The sequence below is a fragment of the Arvicanthis niloticus genome, chromosome 5, assembly GCF_011762505.2.
Source record: "Arvicanthis niloticus isolate mArvNil1 chromosome 5, mArvNil1.pat.X, whole genome shotgun sequence".
Taxonomy (NCBI): domain Eukaryota; kingdom Metazoa; phylum Chordata; class Mammalia; order Rodentia; family Muridae; genus Arvicanthis; species Arvicanthis niloticus.
In genome coordinates, this window is record NC_047662.1 from 66075800 (window position 1) to 66096366 (window position 20567).

At 38.4% G+C, this 20567-nt stretch overlaps 1 protein-coding gene and 1 non-coding gene across 11 annotated transcripts in view; one reads left to right on the forward strand and one right to left on the reverse strand.

The window, feature by feature from the left end:
- The window catches only part of Ccdc171 (coiled-coil domain containing 171), a 310848-nt gene that overhangs the window by 129903 nt on the left and 160378 nt on the right, over window positions 1-20567 (reverse strand). The window lies entirely within an intron of this gene.
- LOC117709769 (U6 spliceosomal RNA) lies at window positions 9460-9566 on the forward strand. The gene has a single exon (XR_004606988.1). It is a non-coding gene; the product is annotated as a U6 spliceosomal RNA (small nuclear RNA).

Below are 20567 nucleotides of genomic sequence, written 5' to 3' on the forward strand. Positions count from 1 at the left end.
GAATAGTCCTGTAACCCCCTAAGGAAATAAAAGCAGTCATTAAAAGTCTCCCAACCAAAAAAAAAGCCCTGGGCCAGATGGTTTTAGTGCAGAATTCTACCAGACTTTAAAAGAGTTAATTCCAATACTCCTCAAACATTTCCACAAAATAGAAAGAGAAGGAACATTGTCAAACACATTCTATGAGGCTACAGTCACCCAGATACCTAAATCATATAAAGACACAACAAAGAAAGAGAATTTCAGACCGATTTCCCTAAGGAACATTGATACAAAAATACTCACTAAAATACTAGAAAACCAAACCCAAAAACACATCAAGAACATCATCCATCATGATCAAGTAGGCTTCATCCCAGAGATGCAGGGGTGTTTCACTATATAAAAATCCATTAATTTGATCCACCATATAAACTGAAAAAAAAAAATCACATGATCATCTCACTAGATGCTGAAAATGTCTTTGACAATAATCTAACACCCTTTCATGATCAAAGTCTGGAGAGATCAGGGATACAAGATGCATACCTACACATAATAAAAGTCATATGAAGCCAACAGCCAACATCAAATTAAATGGAGAGAAACTTAAAGCAATTCCACTAAAATCAGGGATAAGACAAAGCTGCCCACTTTCTCCTTATCTATTCAACATAGTACTTGAAGTTATGGACAAAGCAATAAGACAACTAAAGAAGATCAACAGGATACAAATTGGAAAAGAAGAAGTTAAAGTATTGGTATTCACAGATGATATGATACGTGACATCAAAACTTCTACCGGAGAACTCCTACAACTGATAAACACCTTCAGCAAAGTGGCTGGATACAAAACTAACTTAAAAAAATTAGTAGCCCTCTATACAAACAGTAAATGGGCTGAGAAAGGAATCAGTGAAGCAACATCTTTTACAATAGCCACAAATATTATAAAAATATCTTGGTGTGATTCTAACCAAGCAAGTGAAAGACCTGTATGATAAGAAGGTCACGTCTCTGAAGAAAAAAAATGAGAAGGATTTCAGAAGATGGAAAGATCTCCCATGCTCATGAATCAATAGTATTAACATATTAAAATGGCCATCTTACCAAAAGCAATCTACATATTCAAAGCAATTACCATAAAAATTCCAACACATGCCAGGAAGTGGTGGCTCATGCCTTTAATCTCAGCACTTGAGAGGCAGAGACAGGCGGATTTCTCAGTTAGAGGCCAGCCTGGTCTACAGAGTGAGTTTGGAGAAACCCTATCTTGAAAAACAAAACAAAAAAAAAAAAAAAAACCAACACAATTTTTTACAGACCTTAAAAGAATAATTCTGAACTTCATATGGAAAAACAAACAACCCAGGATAGCAAAAACACCCCTACAAAATAAAAAAATAAAATAAAAAAAAAAAAAAAAAACTTCTGGAGGTATCACCATCCCTGATTTTGAGCTATACTACAGAACAATACCAATAAAAACCACATGGTATTGGCATAAAAACAGACAGGGTAGTCAGTGGAATCAAATAGACTCACAAACCTATGGACACTTGCTACTTGACAAAGAAGCCAAAATCATACAATGGAAAAATGAAAGCATCTCCAACAAATGATGCTGGTCAAACAGGATGTCTACATGTAGAAATGCAAATAGACCCACATTTATCACTCTGCCCAAAACTCCAGTCCAAGTGGATCAAAGACCTCAACATAAAACCAGATATACTAAATCTAACAGAAGAAAAGGTGGGAAACTGCCTTGAACTCGTTGGCAAAGGAAATGAATTTCTGAGGAGAATATCAATAGCTCAGGCGTTGAGACCAACAATTAATAAATGGGACTTCATGAAACTGAAAAGCTTTTGCAAGGTTAAGGATACCATCAATAGGACAAAATGGCAGCCCACAAAAGGGGGAAAGATATTCACCGACTCTACATCCAACAGAGGACTAATATCCAAAATATATAAAGAACTCAAGAAATAAGACACTAACAACCCGAATAAATCAATTTTTAAAAATGGGGTACAGAGCTAAACAGAGAACTCACAACAAAGGAATCTCTAATGGCCAAGAAGCACTTAAAGAAATGATCAGTGTCCTTAGTCATCCGGGAAATGCAAATCAAAATGACTCTGAGATTTCATCTTACAGCTGTCAGAATGGCTATGCTGACAAGGATGTGGAGCAAGGGCAACACTTCTTCATTGCTGATGGGAGTGCAAACTTGTACAACTACTTTGGAAATCAATTTGGTGGTTTCTCAAAAAAACTAGAAATAGTTCTACCTCAAGACCCAGATACATCACTCCTGGGCATATACTGAAGGGATGCCCCACTATACCACAAGGACACTTGCTCAACAATGTTCACAGCAACTTTATTTATAATAGCCAGAAACTGGAAACAACCTAGATGCCCCTCAACTGAAGACTGGATTAAAAAAAAAACATGGTCCATCTATACAATGGAATACTATTCAGCTATTAAAACAATGACCTCATAAAATTTGCAGGCAATTGAACTTGAAAATATCATCCTGAGGTAACCCAGACCCAGAAATACAAGTATATGTGCTCCCTTATAAGACTATATTGGCCATAAAGTACAGGACAACTATGCTATAATCCACAGACCCAAAAAAGCTAAGTAACTTGGAGGGCCCAAGGGAGGATTCTGGAATCTCTCTTAGAAGGGAAGGTATATGTAAGCCAGATAAACTCTTTTCTCTCCAAGTTGCTTTTGGTCATGTTCTTTATCACAGCAACAAAAACCTAAGATAACACATGAAAAAGCATTTTTAGTCCCTGGCCAACATCCTGGGGGGGGGGGGGAGGAAGAAAAAGATGAGTTACACCTTTTTCTTTAGCATGCCTTAAGGTAGATCTGCCCTCCTGAGGGGTTTTCCCTTGACCAAGTGATCAGCCAGCCTGACTGGATTGATTCCTTTTTTTTCTTCGATTATTTATTTATTTATTTATTTACTTTACATCCTGATCCCTCCCAGCTTTCTCTCCTATTTCTCCTCCTAGTCCTACCCTCTCATTTCCCCTCCTCCTGCCCCATCCTTTTCTCTTCATAGAAGGGAAGGCCTCCCATGGCTATCAACCCGCCTTGGCATAACAAGTTGCAGTAGGACTGGGTGCATTTTCTAATGGGGCTCAGCAAGGCAGCCCAGTTAGGAGAAGGGATATAAAGGCAGGTAACAGTCGGAGACAGCCTCTGTTCCTGCTCTTAGGGGACCCACATGAAGACCAAGCTGCACATCTGTTATATATGTGTAGGGGACATAGATCCTTCCCATGCTCCCAGTCGGTGGTTCAGTCTCTGTGAGCTCCTATGGGCCCAGGTTAATTGATTCTGTAGGTTTTCTTGTGGTATCCTTGACCTCTCTGTCTTCTTCAATTCTTCCTCCCTTCCTTCTACAAGATTCCCTGAGCTCTGCCTAATGTTTGGCAGTGGGTCTCTGCGTCTGTTTCCATCAGCTCCTGGATAAAGCCTCTCAAATGACAGTATGATTGACTCCTATCAGCAAATATAGCAGAATGACATTAATAGTGTCAGGGATGGGCTCTCTCTCACAACATGGGTCTCAAATAGGGCCAGTTGTAGGTTGGCTATTCCCTCAATTTCTGCTCCATCTTTATCCTTGCACATCTTGTAAGCAGGACAAATTGTGGGTGGATGGTTTTGTGGCTGGGTAGGTGTCCCTATCCTTCCAGTGGAAGTTCTGTCTGTTTTAGGACATGGCTGTCTCAGGTTCCATATTCCTTATTGCTAGCATCCCTACCTAGAGTCGCCCTCATAGATTCCTGGGTTTCTGTTGTCCTAGATAAAGCCTCTCAAGCTAGTTCCAGAGATATGCCTTCCCCACCAATTCCAGTTCTCTCTCCCTCCATCTTCCCCAGAATTGAACCCTCCTGTTCTCTTACCACCCTCTCCCATCCTCTTCTTCCCCTCATCTACCCCTGATGTCTATTTTATTTTCCCTTCTAAGAGAGATTCCAGAATCCTCCCTTGGGCCCTCCAAGTTACTTAGCTTTTTTGGGTCTGTGGATTGTAGCATAGTTATCCTGTACTTTAGCCATAAAGTACAGGATAATGTATGTAATGTAAAGTACAGGATAATGTATGGCTCACTGAGGGGAAGTCAAGGCAGAAACTGAAGCAGAGGCCATGGATGAATGCTACTTACTGGCTTACTCTTTGTGGCTTGCTCAATCTGCTTTCTTTACATCCCAAGACCACCTACCTAGGTCTGGGCCCTCCCACAGTAACAATTAAGAAAATGTCCTTCTTAGAAGGAGTAACAAAATACTCATGGGAGCAAATATGGAGACAAAGTGTGGGACATAAGCTGAAGTAGGGGCTGTCTGGAGACTGTTCCACCTGGGAATCCATCCCATGTGCAGTCACCAAAGGTAGACGCTAATGTGGATGCCAGGAAGTGCATGCTGACAGGAGCCTGATACAGCTGTCTCCTTAGAGGTCTGGCAGAGCCTGACATATACAGAGGCGGATGCTCACAGATAACCATTGAACTGATCATGGGGTTCCCAATGGAGGAGTTAGAAAGAAGACTGAAAGAGCTGAAGGGATTTGTGGTCCCACTGGGAGAGCAATAATACCAACCAACCAGAGCTCCCAGGGTCTAAACCACCAGCCTATGAGCACACAGGGAGGGACCCATGGCTCCAGCTATATATGTAGGGGAGGATGGCCTTGTTGGGCATCAGTGGAAGAGGAGGTCCTTGGTCTCATGAAGCTAGATGCTTCAGTGTGGAAGAATTAGAGAGTGGGCACATCCTCATAAAAGCAGGAGGAGGGGGGATGGGATAGGGGATTCCTGGGTGGTGGGGGGAATGGGGTAAGGGGATAACATCTGAAATGTAAATTAAAAATAAAATTTAAAAAAAGAAAGAAAAAAAAGAAATATCAAGATAAAAATTCAAAAAAAAAATGCCCTACAGACATGCCTACAGATAATCTGGTAGAAGCATTTTCTCAATTAAGGTTCCTCCTCCTAAATGACTAGCTTGCTTCAAGTTGATTGGGGAAAGGGGCGTGTCGGAAGTTCGGGTGAAATCATAAAGGGTCACACGTGATCAGATCACAAAAGGGTGATCAGCAAATCAGACCTTTTTCTTGCATGTGATTTGTACACAGCACTTCGTGGGGCTGCATAAGCATAGTTGGGGGTGGGGCGGGCTTTGATGGGGATGCTGAATTCGTAGGCACCCAACACTTGTCCTTTTGGCCAGATTTATTTTAACATTTTCTGTGAGCTTTGTGTAAGATTCTGTTCAACGCCCAAATGTGCCAACTGTTGTCACAGGAGGCATGGAAAACTGCCGAAGGGTTCCAAGCTGTAAAGCAGAATCCCCCACGCTGTCTTGGGACCACACGTGCAAACTGTAACTGCCAAATTACAATAAACACCAGTGATCATGCTGGATCAACCACAACAAGTCATCTCACTCTTTACTAAAGCCCTAAGCAACATTTAATAATGATTTCTCCTTTAAGGAAAAGACTCGTAGATGTACTAAATACATATACAAAAGACATATTTTGAAATAAACAATTTTCCTTAATAAGCTAAAGAGTATTTCATTAAATTTCACTTTTATTATCCAGATGGACTGCACTTGATATTAACTTTCTAAAAATTAGCATACCAGCTATATATTTTGTTTCTAATAATTATATGAAATCCTGCAAATCATTTGAATTACATGAAAACCTTAAGGCTCGGGTGAAAGCAGAAATATACAGTGAAAGAAATATGTTACTTCAGAAACCAAAAAAAAAAAAAAAATGTAGGCAGACAATTTAACTCAAGGACTATTTTCTGAGAGGAAACACCTTGATGGATCTATACTGTTTCCTACTGTGTGGAAAAGATCATTAAAGTTGTTTTAATAGTCCTGAGTGAAATGTGTAATTTCACTTTCCCTCACCACTCCCACTAATTATAAAAAGGGTGCTGGCATTCTAATCGGTAGTCAGTGCATGCTTGGCATGTATTGGGCCCTGGGTTCAATCCTCAGCACCAAACAGGAAAGAGGGAGGGAGGGGGAGGAGAAAAGGAAGTAGAGTGGAGGCACACACCTAAAATAATCCCACTTTCAACAACAGTGTGCAAATTCACGCAACACTCCAAGAATACAATGTGCTAGAGACGGATCTAAGCCTGGTTGTGATATCCGTAGAAACAGTGCTCAGGAAAACACCTGCACATGTTCACAGAGTAATACCTGAAAAATAAAGGGGGTGTGTGTGTGTGTGTGTGTGTGTGTGCAAGAATGTACATGTGTATACACATTTGTGCATGTGGAAGTGTGCATGTGCATGTATATTCATGTGAGTGTGTACATGCATGTGTGCCTGCATGTATGCATGCAGTATGTGCATGTGTACATGTATAGGGGCTTATGTGTCTGCATGCATGCAGGTGTGTGTGTATGTGTTAGATTTGTGTGTCTGTGTGCATGTGTGTTTACATACTCAGTAAACAGTACCATTTGAGTCATAAAAATCTCACAATAAAATCAGCATATTTCACATTTCTGATCCCTCCACTATCAACCCATTCACCTGAAGTAAAACATAATTCTAGCCTTCTAAATGAGCGAGGCCACCACCTAGCGGTGGTTCCTTGAAATGTCAGCAACATGGCTTCTGGAACCCAGAAAAACGCTAAATGAAATGTGTCTAACCTTAAACACACATACTTTCAAACTTACTTATCCATAACACAATGTCGAATAATTTTTAATACTAAGGAAGACTTTAGAGAAAGAGAGGTCACTAGACACAGGAATGCCTGAGATAACTGTTTTCAACCCTATATAAAAAGTAAAGAAGAAAACCCAGATATTAAAACATAAAGTTTGATCAAATTCGGTCAGTATGGCTAACTAGAAAATATATTCATTTTGTATGCATGAGAAAGAAGAAAAAAGATTATTTCAATACGTTGTGTTACTAGTCAAATTATTCTCTCGCTTCCCTGAGAGAACATATATCCTTGGGTCTTACTGATTTCAAGCCTTGCCAACATAAGCTGGGAGCGCCATGTCTGGACAGAAAGCCTGCATGTACATTGCTTGTCCTGTTGAAATCGGAAGTGTGTATGGTACTTGCTTAGTTCATTGAAATATAGCTACAAGTGAAAGCTGACTCCAAGAAGACGCAAAACAGCAGTGTGACTACACAAGCCTTCTACTACAAAATCAACTGTGCCCCAGATCAAGAATGCTCTGTCAGCCTAGGGAGTGTAGACCAGAGCTGGTATGTGATGTGCAATGGAATATTTATCATTGCAAGGCCACTGAAATTGTAGAATGGTTTGTAACCACAACGTAATGCAGGGCGTCCTGACATATTTCCACATTTGACAACTTACTCCGAAACTTATGTGGCTTCAAAAAATCTAGATAATTTAGAAAATCAGTTTCTAGGCTGATTTAATAATGAATTGTCAAGAAGATAATTGAGTTTTAATTAAATAGTAGATGTTGTAGAAAGTCACTTGAGATAAGGTGGTATAGAGACATATATATAATCCTACTATTTTACATACAAATGTTGATTTGTACACTACCAGCCAAATGAATTTATCTGCCCAGCTATAATTTATAAAAAAGCATATTTTCCAAATCCCTAACCTATATTTAATAAATAATGCAATAATATTTTAAAGTAATTGTTTATAAAGACCTAAACAGAAGACATATAGGAAATCCTTCCTTTAAAGCAGACTATATTTTAAGCACATGTATGATATACACATTACATATACATATATTAAACACATGCATTTAAAATAAGATGTATACACCAAAATCACAAAAGCACTTTTTTTAATATTTTCAAAATAATTTGTGTTTTGTGTAAATGAAAGTACATTCATTATACACATTACCAAGCTTAACTTTTATCACAAAACTTTAAATTCCTGTGTATGATGTCATAACAATAAAAATGAAAGCTCATTTTAGAATCTTCAACTACACAGTAGTTTAGCAAACAATTACACTGGGCTTTTTCATAGTACCTCTTATATAATTTTTAATATATTTTTGGAATATTCCCTATATTTTCATGGTATTTTCTGGAAATAAAAATAATAACTTCTTATAGTGTTCAAAGCTCAAATCATTGAAGAGTCAAATTTACTGTATAACTACTTAGTGTTTCAAATGCTGCAGTATCATTTTGCTAAGATTAATCAGCAGTTCCTCGAGGAGTGAGACCACACTGCCATGTGCCGAAACTTCCAAATAAGACTTAAGAGTTAATTAAGTTTTTCCTAGAAACAGAGAAGTATAATTATTTAGAATACAGAGCTCACATAGGGGTAAAATTACCTCTAAGATAAATTAAACATTGTCATTTAATCATGTTAGAATTATGAACATATAATTGGATAATTACCCAAGAGTCTGAGTACTTAAATTCATACCCATTCCATTAAAAATGCAATGTTCTAAAGTCACAATAATGGACCATAATTAAATGAAGTATTCCTGAGACAAAAGTATCACTGAAGCTGGGCGTGGTGGTGAAGACTTGGAATTCTAGTACTCTGGAGGCTGACAGAGAAGGGTCCCCTCAAATTCAAGTATAGCACTGGCTATATAGTAAGTCCCAGGCCAGCCTGGTCTTCAGAGGGAGACTGTTTCAAAACTAAATAAACAAATAAATAAAACAAAAAAAATGATGAGTCTTAAATTAATGAGAAGTAAGACAATTATAGTCTTATAATTGAATTATAGTAATTTCATTTTTTCTAACCTGTTATTTTAAAATGTAGTGATTTCTAATTTAAGATTGTGACCATCAAAACACTAAAATAAAGACACAAAGATTGCTCAGTGACTAAGAGAGCAACTTCTGCAGAGGACCGGGGTTTGAGTCCCAGCACACACACAGTGACCAAGGGCTACAACGCCAGGCCCAAGCGTCCAACACCCTCTTCTGGCTTCTGTGGGTACACGTCTAGTACACCAATGTGCATGCAGACAAAACACCTACACACATAAAATAATCAAATTTTAAAATATAAAAGCGTATTTATAATCAATGGTAGATTATTTGAATTAAACTATATAATTTGAGTCACTTTTTAGTTCATTCAAAAAATAATCTATGACAAAGAAAAATATTATTATCTTCCTCAATAAGCATCTCCGTGCTCAGTTCCTCACTCCACAACCTGAGGTAAGTTACACAGTCTGTGGTTCTTGTTATTTCATCCTGACCTATAGATGATACTATCTGTCCCAAAATTATTATTATGTGATATTACCAGAAAATAATTTAGCACAATTAAATGTTAGAAAATATATCTTAGCTATGTGTCTGTAATGTTAAGAACAGATGCTAACAGAATTTACATGGTGTCTGAAGCCTTGACCTCAAAGTTTTAAAAAAACAGCCCTGACTATGGTTGAAAAAAAACAAACTGTGCTTGCTTCAGCAGCACATATACTAAAACTGGAACGGTACAGAGAAGATTAGCATGGCCCCTGCGCAAGGATGACAGGCAAATTTGTAAAGTGTTCCATATTTTTTTGAAATGTAGATAAAGTATCCAATAATTAAAAAACAAAACAAAAAAGAAAAACAAACAAAAAAACAAAAACAAACAGATACTGGAACTGTCTGTTGCAGTCGAACATTTGAGACGTTTTGGCAGCAATTTAACATTACCCATATTACTAGGATTCCTTAGAATTGTCAAGGACAAGGTATGGTGGAAGGGGCTCATGGAACTTTAAAATAATATCTTCATAAAATAAAATAGGGGGAGATAATCCCTGTATACCACAAATTTATTTAAATCAATATATTTATTTTTATTTTTTATTTAAATTTTTTTTAAAATTTGGATGCCAAGGAACTTTCTGCTGAGTGTCTATGGCGCTCTACAACTAGGCATACTTATGCATGGGTGAAAGGAGAACAATCCACTTACTGGCATGAGGCATGATCCTGATCAGGTATTTAATATGGGGAAGAGGGCATGTTTGTGTTTTTTCTGCAGGATGCTGAAGGAGCATGGTGGCTGCCAGAGTGATGGGTGAGACATGCTGATGCCAGGACAAAGAATGATGCTGACCTGTGAGCTTGCTGAGTGCCCTCACAATGGTGACTGGAAGCTGTACTGGACATAAGTTCCCGACCCACCATTGCTTACCTATACCCCTGATGGGAAAAGCTGCCTTGCCTCAAGTTTTTAGACCTTGTGGAACAGAGAATTAAAAAGAAAAGTTATAATGACTCTTGTATTGTTCTTAAATGTGACCAGTTATTCAAACTCAATCATGGACTGGTCTAGAAATCAATCCAATATTAGAAATAACAGTCTTCATTTGGAAGTCTGGTTCTGGACATTTTCAGATACATATATGGAAGTTAGCTGCAGTTCTCTATAATGTTATCTTAGCAAGAGATAAAGTTGGGGCAGAATTTGGATTTCAAGCAGGTATTAGCACATGTGTTAAGGCTCTTGTAATTGTCAAGTTAAAATTACTTTTGTTTCTTCTACAGTATTTAATGTAAGTTGCACTGAGTGTATACCTTCTAATTGTGTTTGTGTTTTGAAATCTGGCATGTCTGTTATGGAGGTCTATCAACCAGCTTTTGTTTTAGTGCCTTAAGTATCACAGAGCCTTGGTATTCTGAAAATGGCTTGCAAGTACTGGAAGAAATGAGTCAGGCTTTAAGCAGAAGCAAGAGGGTAGTGGGCTTGATCATTGCTGGTATAACAGCTTTAATTACATTAATTGGGAGCACTACTGTTTCTGCAATTGCTTTGACACAGAAAGTTAAGACAGCTACTTTTGTTAATCATTTAGTAAAAAATGTTACTAATGTGTTGACTATACAAGAGGATTTAGAAGAACAGATTGACGCTCTTTAACCTATTCAAATTATCAGAAGGAGGTTCAGAATTTAAAGGTAAGGAGCCATCTCAAGCGTCATGCCAAATATCATTGGATTCATGATTCATTCACTATAATTAGGAAAAAGTTTAAAGACACTTGCAGTGTTTTTGGCATAATTCTAACATCTCTCTGGATGTTTTAACGTTGCATAGTGAGCTTATGAATTTCAAGAATGCTGCTCTGCTGAGTGTTGATGGAGTAGACACTGCTGATAAAATTACCCATGGCCTGACGTCAGTATTTCTATTTTGGTCAAGCTTCAAGAATGGCATGTATAGCTTGATCATGCTAGCCGTTTTTTGTCCGAGGAATACTTTTATTCCTGCCCATCATGTTTGTCTTTAACAATATCAACATGTTGGCAGCCAAAGTACATGGCTTGAACCTGAAAATGGACCCCCAGACAGAGTTATTAAATTAACAAGCTGGGGAAGATTCTGCACAGAGCCTTACCAACCTAAGACATAAGTGCATTGCTTTTGATAACTGCATATTCCATGATGGGTAAGTGTGCGGCAGTGGGCTGTGAGAAGCAGCTGGGCGCCTGGTCAAGCACAGGCCTCGAACCCCGGACCCTAATGGGATGGAAGGTGTTCGGTGTTGCTCCTGGCTCCTTTCACTCAGCTTCAACCCTCCACAGCGCCTCCAACAGAGAGGTCTATGGCCATCAGTCACATAGGAATAGTGCCTCAGGCTCTCTCACATGTAGATGAGGTATCTCCAAGCTCTCAGACCAAGCCAATAGGGGTTATCTACTGCCAGACCCTGACCCACCCCAAAACTGTATATAAGAGCCCTATTCAGGAGAAGTAAAGGTATGCAAGAATCATCCTGTTGTCCCTGTTGCAAGAGCTGTAACACTTGGGAAGAGATCAGCTCTCCCAAAGCACCTTCAGGACCCCCCCCCCCCACCAGCTAGCCAGCACCTTACCGGCCCAGCCTGGACCAGCTCAGCACAGAGAGACAGATGCAGCACCTGGGAGTGACTGGGCGGCCGATAGCAGAGACACGAGCAGAAGCAGCAGTGGTGGTGATCTCCCCTCCCTGCTCACACTCTGTCCCCTTGGCCCAGACCCCCTCATCCCCCACCAGACCGGGCCAGAGATCGTTGTGGGAACAGGGACCCACAGGAAAGAAGGCATTCTTGTCAGAATGCCCTAAAACAGGCTCAGTCTTGTTAATGAAATAAAAAAGGGGGAGAGGCAGAGAGCCTTCCGGGCTGCTTGGCAAGAATCTGATATAGGCCAAGGACAAGGAAGTAGGCTTCAGGCAGGAATCTGACATTAGGCTAGAACCAAGAAGTAATTTCAGGCAGGAATCTAAATTTTAGGTTAGAACAAGGAGGTAGGCTTCAGACATGAAAATGACTTTGGGCTAGGACAGGGAAGTAGACTCAGATATTTTGGTCATCCTGAGAAGCCCTTAGAAACAGTGATCATGGGTGTGTTCACAGAATTTTGTTTACTGCCTTGCTAGTTTGGGGACTATTTGTGTTTATTGTCTTGCTTGGTCCTTGACTATTTGCATCTATTGTATTGCTAGTCCCTCAACCTAGAACTGACCTGAATACTTGCATGTAATTCAAATGGTATAAAAACAAAAAGGAGGGAGGGAGATGGAATAGGGGGTTCTAGAAAGGGGAAAAATGGGGAAAGGGGATGACATCTGGAATGTAAATAAATAAAATATACAGTAAAAAATTAAAATTAAAAAAATGAAAATTATCTAATCAGAAAAAAATAGAATCACTGACGTCAGATATACTTTTAGACTTTCCTTTGTCCTCTGCCGTCTACTGTTGAGAGATACCCTGGGAACTGATCCTGTAGAAAATCCCACAGGAACAAACTACTGAGCAAACACAAGATAATGGGAGCTACTAAGATTGCATATTCATAATACATAAAATATTTTAGCATCTTAATTCTTTAAAGAAAATAAAGATAAAGGTCAAATTCAATCTTCTAGCTGTGGCAATAAGGTATATTAGTATAACTTGCAGAAACCTGAGAACTCCGGTGTTCAGAAAGAAATATATAATTCCCATGAAAATGTAACTTTATTCAAAGATGGCTGGTACTCATAGGTCAAGCGGCAGCCACAGCTAAGTCAGTCAAACTGAAGAAAGGAACAGAGAAAGAGGCAAAAACATGGAGAAGCCTGGCATAGACCCATTTGGCTTATGTCCTCAAACTGTACTACAGAGCAATAGTATTAAAAAAAAAAAAAACTTTATGGTATTGGTACAGAAACAGACATGTTGATCAATGGAATCAAATCAAAGACCCAGAAATAAACCTACACACCTGTGGATATTAGATCTTTGAAAAGAAGCCAAAAACATACAGTGGAAAAAAGAAAGCATCTCCAATAAATGGTACTGGTCAAACTGCATGTCTACATGTAGAAGAATAAAAATAGATCTTTATCAATCATCCTGCATAAAATTAAAGTCCAAGGAATCAAAGACCTCAACACAAAACAGGACACACTAAATCTCACAGAAGAGAAAGTAAATACCTTTGAACACATTAGTACAGGAGATAATTTCCTGAACATAACACCAATGGCTCAGACTCTAAGATCAACAATTGACAGACAGGACCTCATGAAACTGAAAAGCTTCTGTAAAGCAAAGGACACTGTCAATAGGACAAAATGCAACCTAGAGATTGGGGAAAGGTCTTCACCAATCCTACATCTGACAGAGGGCTAATATCCAAAATTTATACAGAACTCCAGAAGTTACACACCGAAAACCCAAATAACCCAATTTAAAAATGGGGCACAGAGCTGAACAGGGAATTCTCAACACAGGAATCATGAATGGCTGAGAAGCACTTAAAGAAATATTTAAAGTCCTTGTCATCAGGGAAATGCAAATCAAACAACTCTGAGATTCCACCTTATACCAGTCAGAATGGCTAAGATAAAGAGCTCACGTGATAGTAGATGCTGGCGAGGATATGGAGCAAGGGAACATTTCTCCATTGCTGGTGGGAGTGTAAACTTGTGCAACCACTTTAGAAATCAATTTCGTGATTTCTCAGAAAACGAAATAGTTGTACCACAATCAAAAGTATAAAGAATGAAAATCCTTCTAGATCTCATGGAAAGCTGATCAGAGGTACCCTAAAGAACATTCTTGAGGGGAGAACTTCTTTACAGAAAGCAGGGTAAACATGAGAGGCCCAGACAGGGGACCAAAAAAAAAAAAAAAAGAAAGAAATCAAATTCCAAATACCCTAACACCATCCCTCTAACTGGACAGGACTTTAATACTGGAACAAACAGTGCCAGCAGAGCAGGCCAACCAGAGAAGTCCCATACACAGATATTAAGACTGCCAGGAAGATGTGACCTCAAACATTTTTAAAGGAGGTCTTGTATGCCTATTGATTATTTTTGCACGTTTCAAGGTATAGTGGTTTCTTTGTAGTTGACTCAATAATATAACAAAGATCTCTCGGGATCAGGATTTTATAAGAACCTTTTCTATTTCTGAGAGAAAATTAGAAGACAAGGCTCAAACCTAACCAGGATACACTGTATGCAGGTATGTGTGTGAAACTTGAAACTATTTATATAAGAATTCCATTTTTCTTCCAAAGTATAAGTCAATAAATATTTTCTTCTGCACTATAGATTTCAAGGTCATGGCCAAAGATGTTTATTAGTATAATTACAATGTAGAAATAATACCACTAAGCCTTTAGTTACAGGTTTTGTAAGTTAATAGAAATAGAAGATTAAGAAAAATGCCAAGTATTTTTTAATTCTCAGACCCTACAGCTTTCCTGGAGGACCACACTCCTTCTATAGGATCTTTCAGTTTTGTTTACACTTAGCCTTCAATGTCACTAAAAATACTTGCCAAATAATTTTGTGATTTAAAAAATTAATATATTTCCCTTTTTCCTTCTGTTTAAAACTATACTAAATTGTTGTCTTATGGTATTCTTTAATATGTAAGCTGTATTGCTATACATAGAGTATATGTTAAATGATTTTAAATGTATAAATATTAAGATATGGCATAAAGCAGAGGTTAAAAAACAGCAAAACTGTGAAACAATTTAAAAGAACTCACTAATATAATAAATAATAAATGTTAAAAGACTTTCTCACTGGAATCTTTGTTCAATTTCTAAATACTCAAGATTCTATACAGTTCTTAACTGGAGTTTAACCTGTGAACATACACAATGGCAACAGGCTTGTCTGGCCTCCCACCCACAGTGGCCTCATGTGCTAATCACTAGTAATAAGCATTCAACCCAAACGTCAAAGAAAAAGCTGTAGTTGTGGTGAAGGCCGGGTGCACTGTGGCCATGAGACAGACACCCCGGCAGTGGACGAGAAGGTCTAACTCCTGGCACCTAAACTTTGCTTCACTGAGGTGAAGGAAACCACCGGAACCAACTGACCTGTCCAGAAAGCTGGGGGACCAGGGCTAGGGGTGGGGATGAAGGGGCTTTTGTTTGTTTGAATAAAAATCTCTTCAGTGTGCTTTCCTTTTAATAAGCAGCAAACAGTAACATAGAATTCAGAAAATAAATACTCTGCTTGCTTTCTCACTAAAGTAACATGAATTAGGATATCGTTGAGACTCTTAGTGAACCTTTCGTTGGCTGCAATATATCTGGAGTGTTTAAGGTTAAAGTAACTCGCAGCAGGTGATCCAGTCTTTCATGTGTTGCCCTTAGAACAACAAAGCCGCTTTCTTATAAGAACATTGGCTTCAACAAGATCTACTGCGGCTTGGTAACTTATGCAATGCAAAAGCTGCCCAACAGCCTTCCAGGGAGGCTGTCCCATCGAGTCTGGTCTGCTTGAAGCACTGTTGTTGCAAACTGCCGTGAGTACACAGGGACAGCCAAGGAACACAAACTGCAAGTGCTGCCCTTCATGCTTTCCCAGACTGCTTCAGTCTCTCTCATTCAGGAGTCTGCTTCTTTCTGACATTGGCTATTGCCACAGCACAGTGTTCCTATTTTAGTATCCATCACATGAACCTCTTTTACAGTGAGTTTTGAAATGAATTCTCATCAGAGAAAACATGCTGTAGACAGACCTGCAGACCTGTGGCAGCTTATATTTTCATATATTTATATACTCATATATAGTCATATATATATAAGGATATATATCATATGTGTAAGGTCATTTTAGACCTTAATATAGGAAGTAACTTTCATATCTCCTTATATATGTGAGCCCAAATCTTCAAAGCTTTCTTCTTGTCTCTCTTGCCATTTTAGTACACTTCAAGATATACTCTCACTTCAGGCACAGGTGACTGCTCTTAATTTCCTCAGATTGGAGCTGACCACAGCATTCCTTCAGGTGATCACGAACCCTTTTTCTGGCTAATTTCTCAAAAGAAAAAGACACTTATCTACTACTTATATTTTCTACCCACACAGGGAATGTAATAAAATGAGTATCTTAGGGCACACACATCTAAATACATATTCCTATTCTAGTGACTACTAGCAAAGAGAACTTGATCAAATACTAATACCCCTGTCTCACTTGACTTCTAAATCTATAAAAGAAATTTTTCTTGCCTATATAATCTGCTCATGTGAATACTGTAAACGATAATATATTTGAGAAATCCATCAGAAAGCAGGCACCTGGTCAACAAAAATGTGTCCCATTGTTTGTCATATGAGATCTGACCTGTAGTCTCTAATTCTCCCTGCAGAACCAATGCTCTAAATGACAGGGCACTGTTTCCAGTTTCTTCTGGATGCCAATCAAGAGAAGGAAGTTGACCCGTAAACTAAGGATCCATAAACCTGTGTAGTCAAAAAAATATTTTAAAATGCTAATTCCTTACCTGCTCTGCAATTGTAGAAAAAGAAAAACATCATACAGAAAATTTTGTTTTAAACTTTAACCACCAGCAACCTATAGGTTTTTTACAAATAATATCTGGGCTTCTGTTGCTCTCTCCACTTCTATGGCCCTCTCTTCTGTATTTCATTTACATATGCAAATGTTTGTTTCTCTGAGTTCAGGAACAGCTATGTTTTTCAAGTCTTTCTTTTGAAAACTAGTCTTCTAAAGTTTCTAGATATAAAATAAGACTATATAATAAATGGAAACATTTCGAGAACTTTCCAATAGATTCAAAGCCACTGTCTAGGATCTCTGGTTATAAGACATTCATTCCTAAAGAGTCCCTATGAATTCTTAGTATCTGAAAGATTTCTCTCAGTCCTGTTTTCCTCCCTTCCTCTTTATCCTTGAACCTTCCAAATGTATCTGATCTTTCTTTTATGCCCTCCAGACATGTTTCACACTTCACTACAACCACTAACTACATATTTATGATCTCAAATTTACGATCATCTCAAAATAAGATGAAATTCAAATCATAATCATTCACACAGATCCGATGCCCTCTTCTGTCCCCAGGGGCATGCACATACGTGGCATACACACACATGGCATGTATGTACACACACACACACACACAATTAAATATGCAAGCATTTGTAGTTCGTAAACTAACTCAAGAAGAGTTCAGTTCAAGGAGACAGGTCATCTTTTTAGCAAGCTCTATGTCAGGGAAATTGTCCTCAGCTGCAGTATTTGTTGAAGATTCATGCAGAAAGAGAAAACTTGATATTTAGAAATGTAAGACAGGAGTAAAGGTATAGGAAACAAAAATAAAAAGAAAGATGGTACTCAGAATGACCAACCACCTATTTTCCGTTTCCCTAATCATAGAGAGCCCACTGCAAACACAAACTTGTGCAGGGGTGGTGGCTTTACTCCATAAAACAAACCACAACTGAACAAAATTGGAAGAGGTCTCCAAGGCTAAATAAGCAACTAGCTCTGAATGCTGGTGCCAAGGAGGAAACTTGCACACTCGTTAGGGGTCATCAGCTGCTTATAAGCAAACTCACAGCCCATTCACTCTAAAGTAAACCAGTCAGTCACCAAGGCTTGCCTACATACAAAGGACTCTAATTAGCTCTCCTTTTCCTTCATTCTTAAATGTGAATGCCCAAACAAATCTTCCAATAGATTTGATGAAAGTCTTTGTTCCAGTTACTAGGACTACATAACAAATTACTCCAAAATGTAGTGGCATCAAACTACTGTTTCTTAGGGTCATGTGCATTCCCTATCCATCAGAACACAGGACACAGCATACGAGACTGCTATATTCTTCTCCATGGTAGGTGCAACGTGGCTGAAGGCCAGTGTACAATCATCTCAAGGCTCATTCAGATATCTAGCTATCATTGGTAGTTTGTTGCTTTAGACCTTAGCTGGACCATTAGCTGAACACGTGTTCATAGTTTACTGTATAACTCAAGCATTCTCAGAGAATGATAGCTATGCTCCAAAAAAAGAAGAGACATACAAGAGAAAGAGAGGAATGAAAAAGAAGGAAGGAAGTTAAATAGTGAGAATATGAATCAAGCTGTGTAAGATGAATTCTCAAAAGTCATGCTGTGCATTTCATTAAACCTCATATGAATTCAAAGGGAAACAGATCTGCGTCATAAAGGAAGATTCGACGTTCTAGAAGCTCTTGTGAGACCACAAATATTGTTGTGGTTGGATTTTTTTAAATATAATCTTCCATACCATACAACACGAAAAAATCAAAAGAAAAGATGGGAAAGATGACATAGATATAAGTTATTCAAAAGGAAGAATATTCAAGAAATTGAAGGGAATATAAGTATTAGTTTATTGTTTGTTAAACACTGTCTTAGTTAGGGTTTCATTGCTGTGAAGAGACATCATGACCAAGGCAACTCTTAATAGGACAACATTTAATTGGTGCTAGCTTACAGCACTAATTCAGTCCATTTTCATCATGGCAGGAAGCACGGCAGCATTGAGGCTGGCATAGTGCTAGAGACAGAGAGTTCTACATCTTCATCTGCAGGCAGCAGACTGTCCCATTGAGCATGGCTTGAGTATATATAAGACCTCAAAATCTGCCTCCAGAGTGACACACATCCTCCAATAAGACCACACTCACTCCAGTGAGGCCACATCTCCTAAAATGACCAGTCCCTGTGGGACAAGCATTCAAACATATGAGTCTATGGGGGCATACCTATTCGAACAACCATAAACACAGAGTAGCAGACGACAACTTAAGAAACAAACTATTTTTCTGAAGATGCTATAGAAAAGAACAATAGATTAAAATGGCAACCAATATAAAAAAAATCAATAGAAATTCTAAAGAGAAATGTTAATTTTACAACTATAAAACAAAAGAGCATAGTATGTAAACATAAAGACACACAAGAGTCACAGAAGACCAAGACCTCAAACATGTGTGCCTTTAGGGAACATTTCATCCTTACACCATGATCCTATTTGTAATTTATGTGTATTATATGTGAGGTAATTTTGAGGATTATAGAGAATGTAAGGCCCTATTTACAGTGGCTACATCATTGACAAGATTCAAGGTCTTCCTGAGAATCACTAGGGATGACAGTCACGTTGCCTTTACGTCATCAAAGAAATAGTCTCTGAATTCATGGTAGGATCTGCTAGGTCTATATATCCATGTCTATACTTTTTGTTATCAATCATACAATTGGTAATTTTAAGGGAAAGGGCTTTAGTAATCTGAATTCTGATAACATGGCACATTGGAGTCTATATTTCTAATAGCATGAACTGGGAAAGTATTCTCTGAGATCCAGCCAAAGAAAGGGAAGAAAACATTCAATTTAATTCTTTTCTGTTTTCATACCAAAAGGGTAATTTTGAAAGAGTTAAGTAGAACAGAGAAAAAAATCAAATATATTCAATTAATATTACTTTTCTAAAAATAATAAACAGATCACTATCATTAAAGTCTGAGTATGAGAAAAAAAGAGAAATATTTTAACAACTAGCCAGCATGAGGTCTCAAAGCCACGTACATAACAACGCTGTCCGAACAGTACTCTGGGCCACGCTGGAATCCTGGCAATGATTTGATCACTCAGAGAAAATAGCGTCAGAGGAAAAGTACATTTGAAGGACCCTTTCTTTTTATTGAATGTTTAATTAAGATATAATTACATCATTTCCCCTTCCCTGTTCTCCCTTCATTCCTCCATGTCCATGTCCCCTTCTTCAAACCTCTCCTATGCTGGTTATAAACCACAGAAAAGTAAAACGTGACCATGAGGGACACTAAAGAGAGGAATAGCAGATTCCAGGTATTAAAAAAGGTTAATTGGGAATAAAACAGAAGTGGGGCTCCAATTTGAGAGGAAGAGGAAAGTCAATATAGAAGAAAATGGGCGAGGAAAGACCAATAATACCAGGGGTATTTAATAAAGCCCCAAGGGATCATGTTATTTTATTATTTCATAAAATTATACATAATACATGTATGTGTATACATATATATTTTTAATGAACTTATGCCACTTGAGCTGAAATGCTCCCCACCAAAGCCAAAGGTTAACAATACTTCAACAGCACTAGGTATGAGAAACCTCCACCCAACTTGTTCGGAGCAGCCCAAGTGACTCCCATAACAATACAGGACATCGCTGTCACCCTTGCTTGCCTCTCACTGGCTGAAGATAATCCCCTATGACTGAAGGCACCACACAGCAGCAGAAACACTAAGAC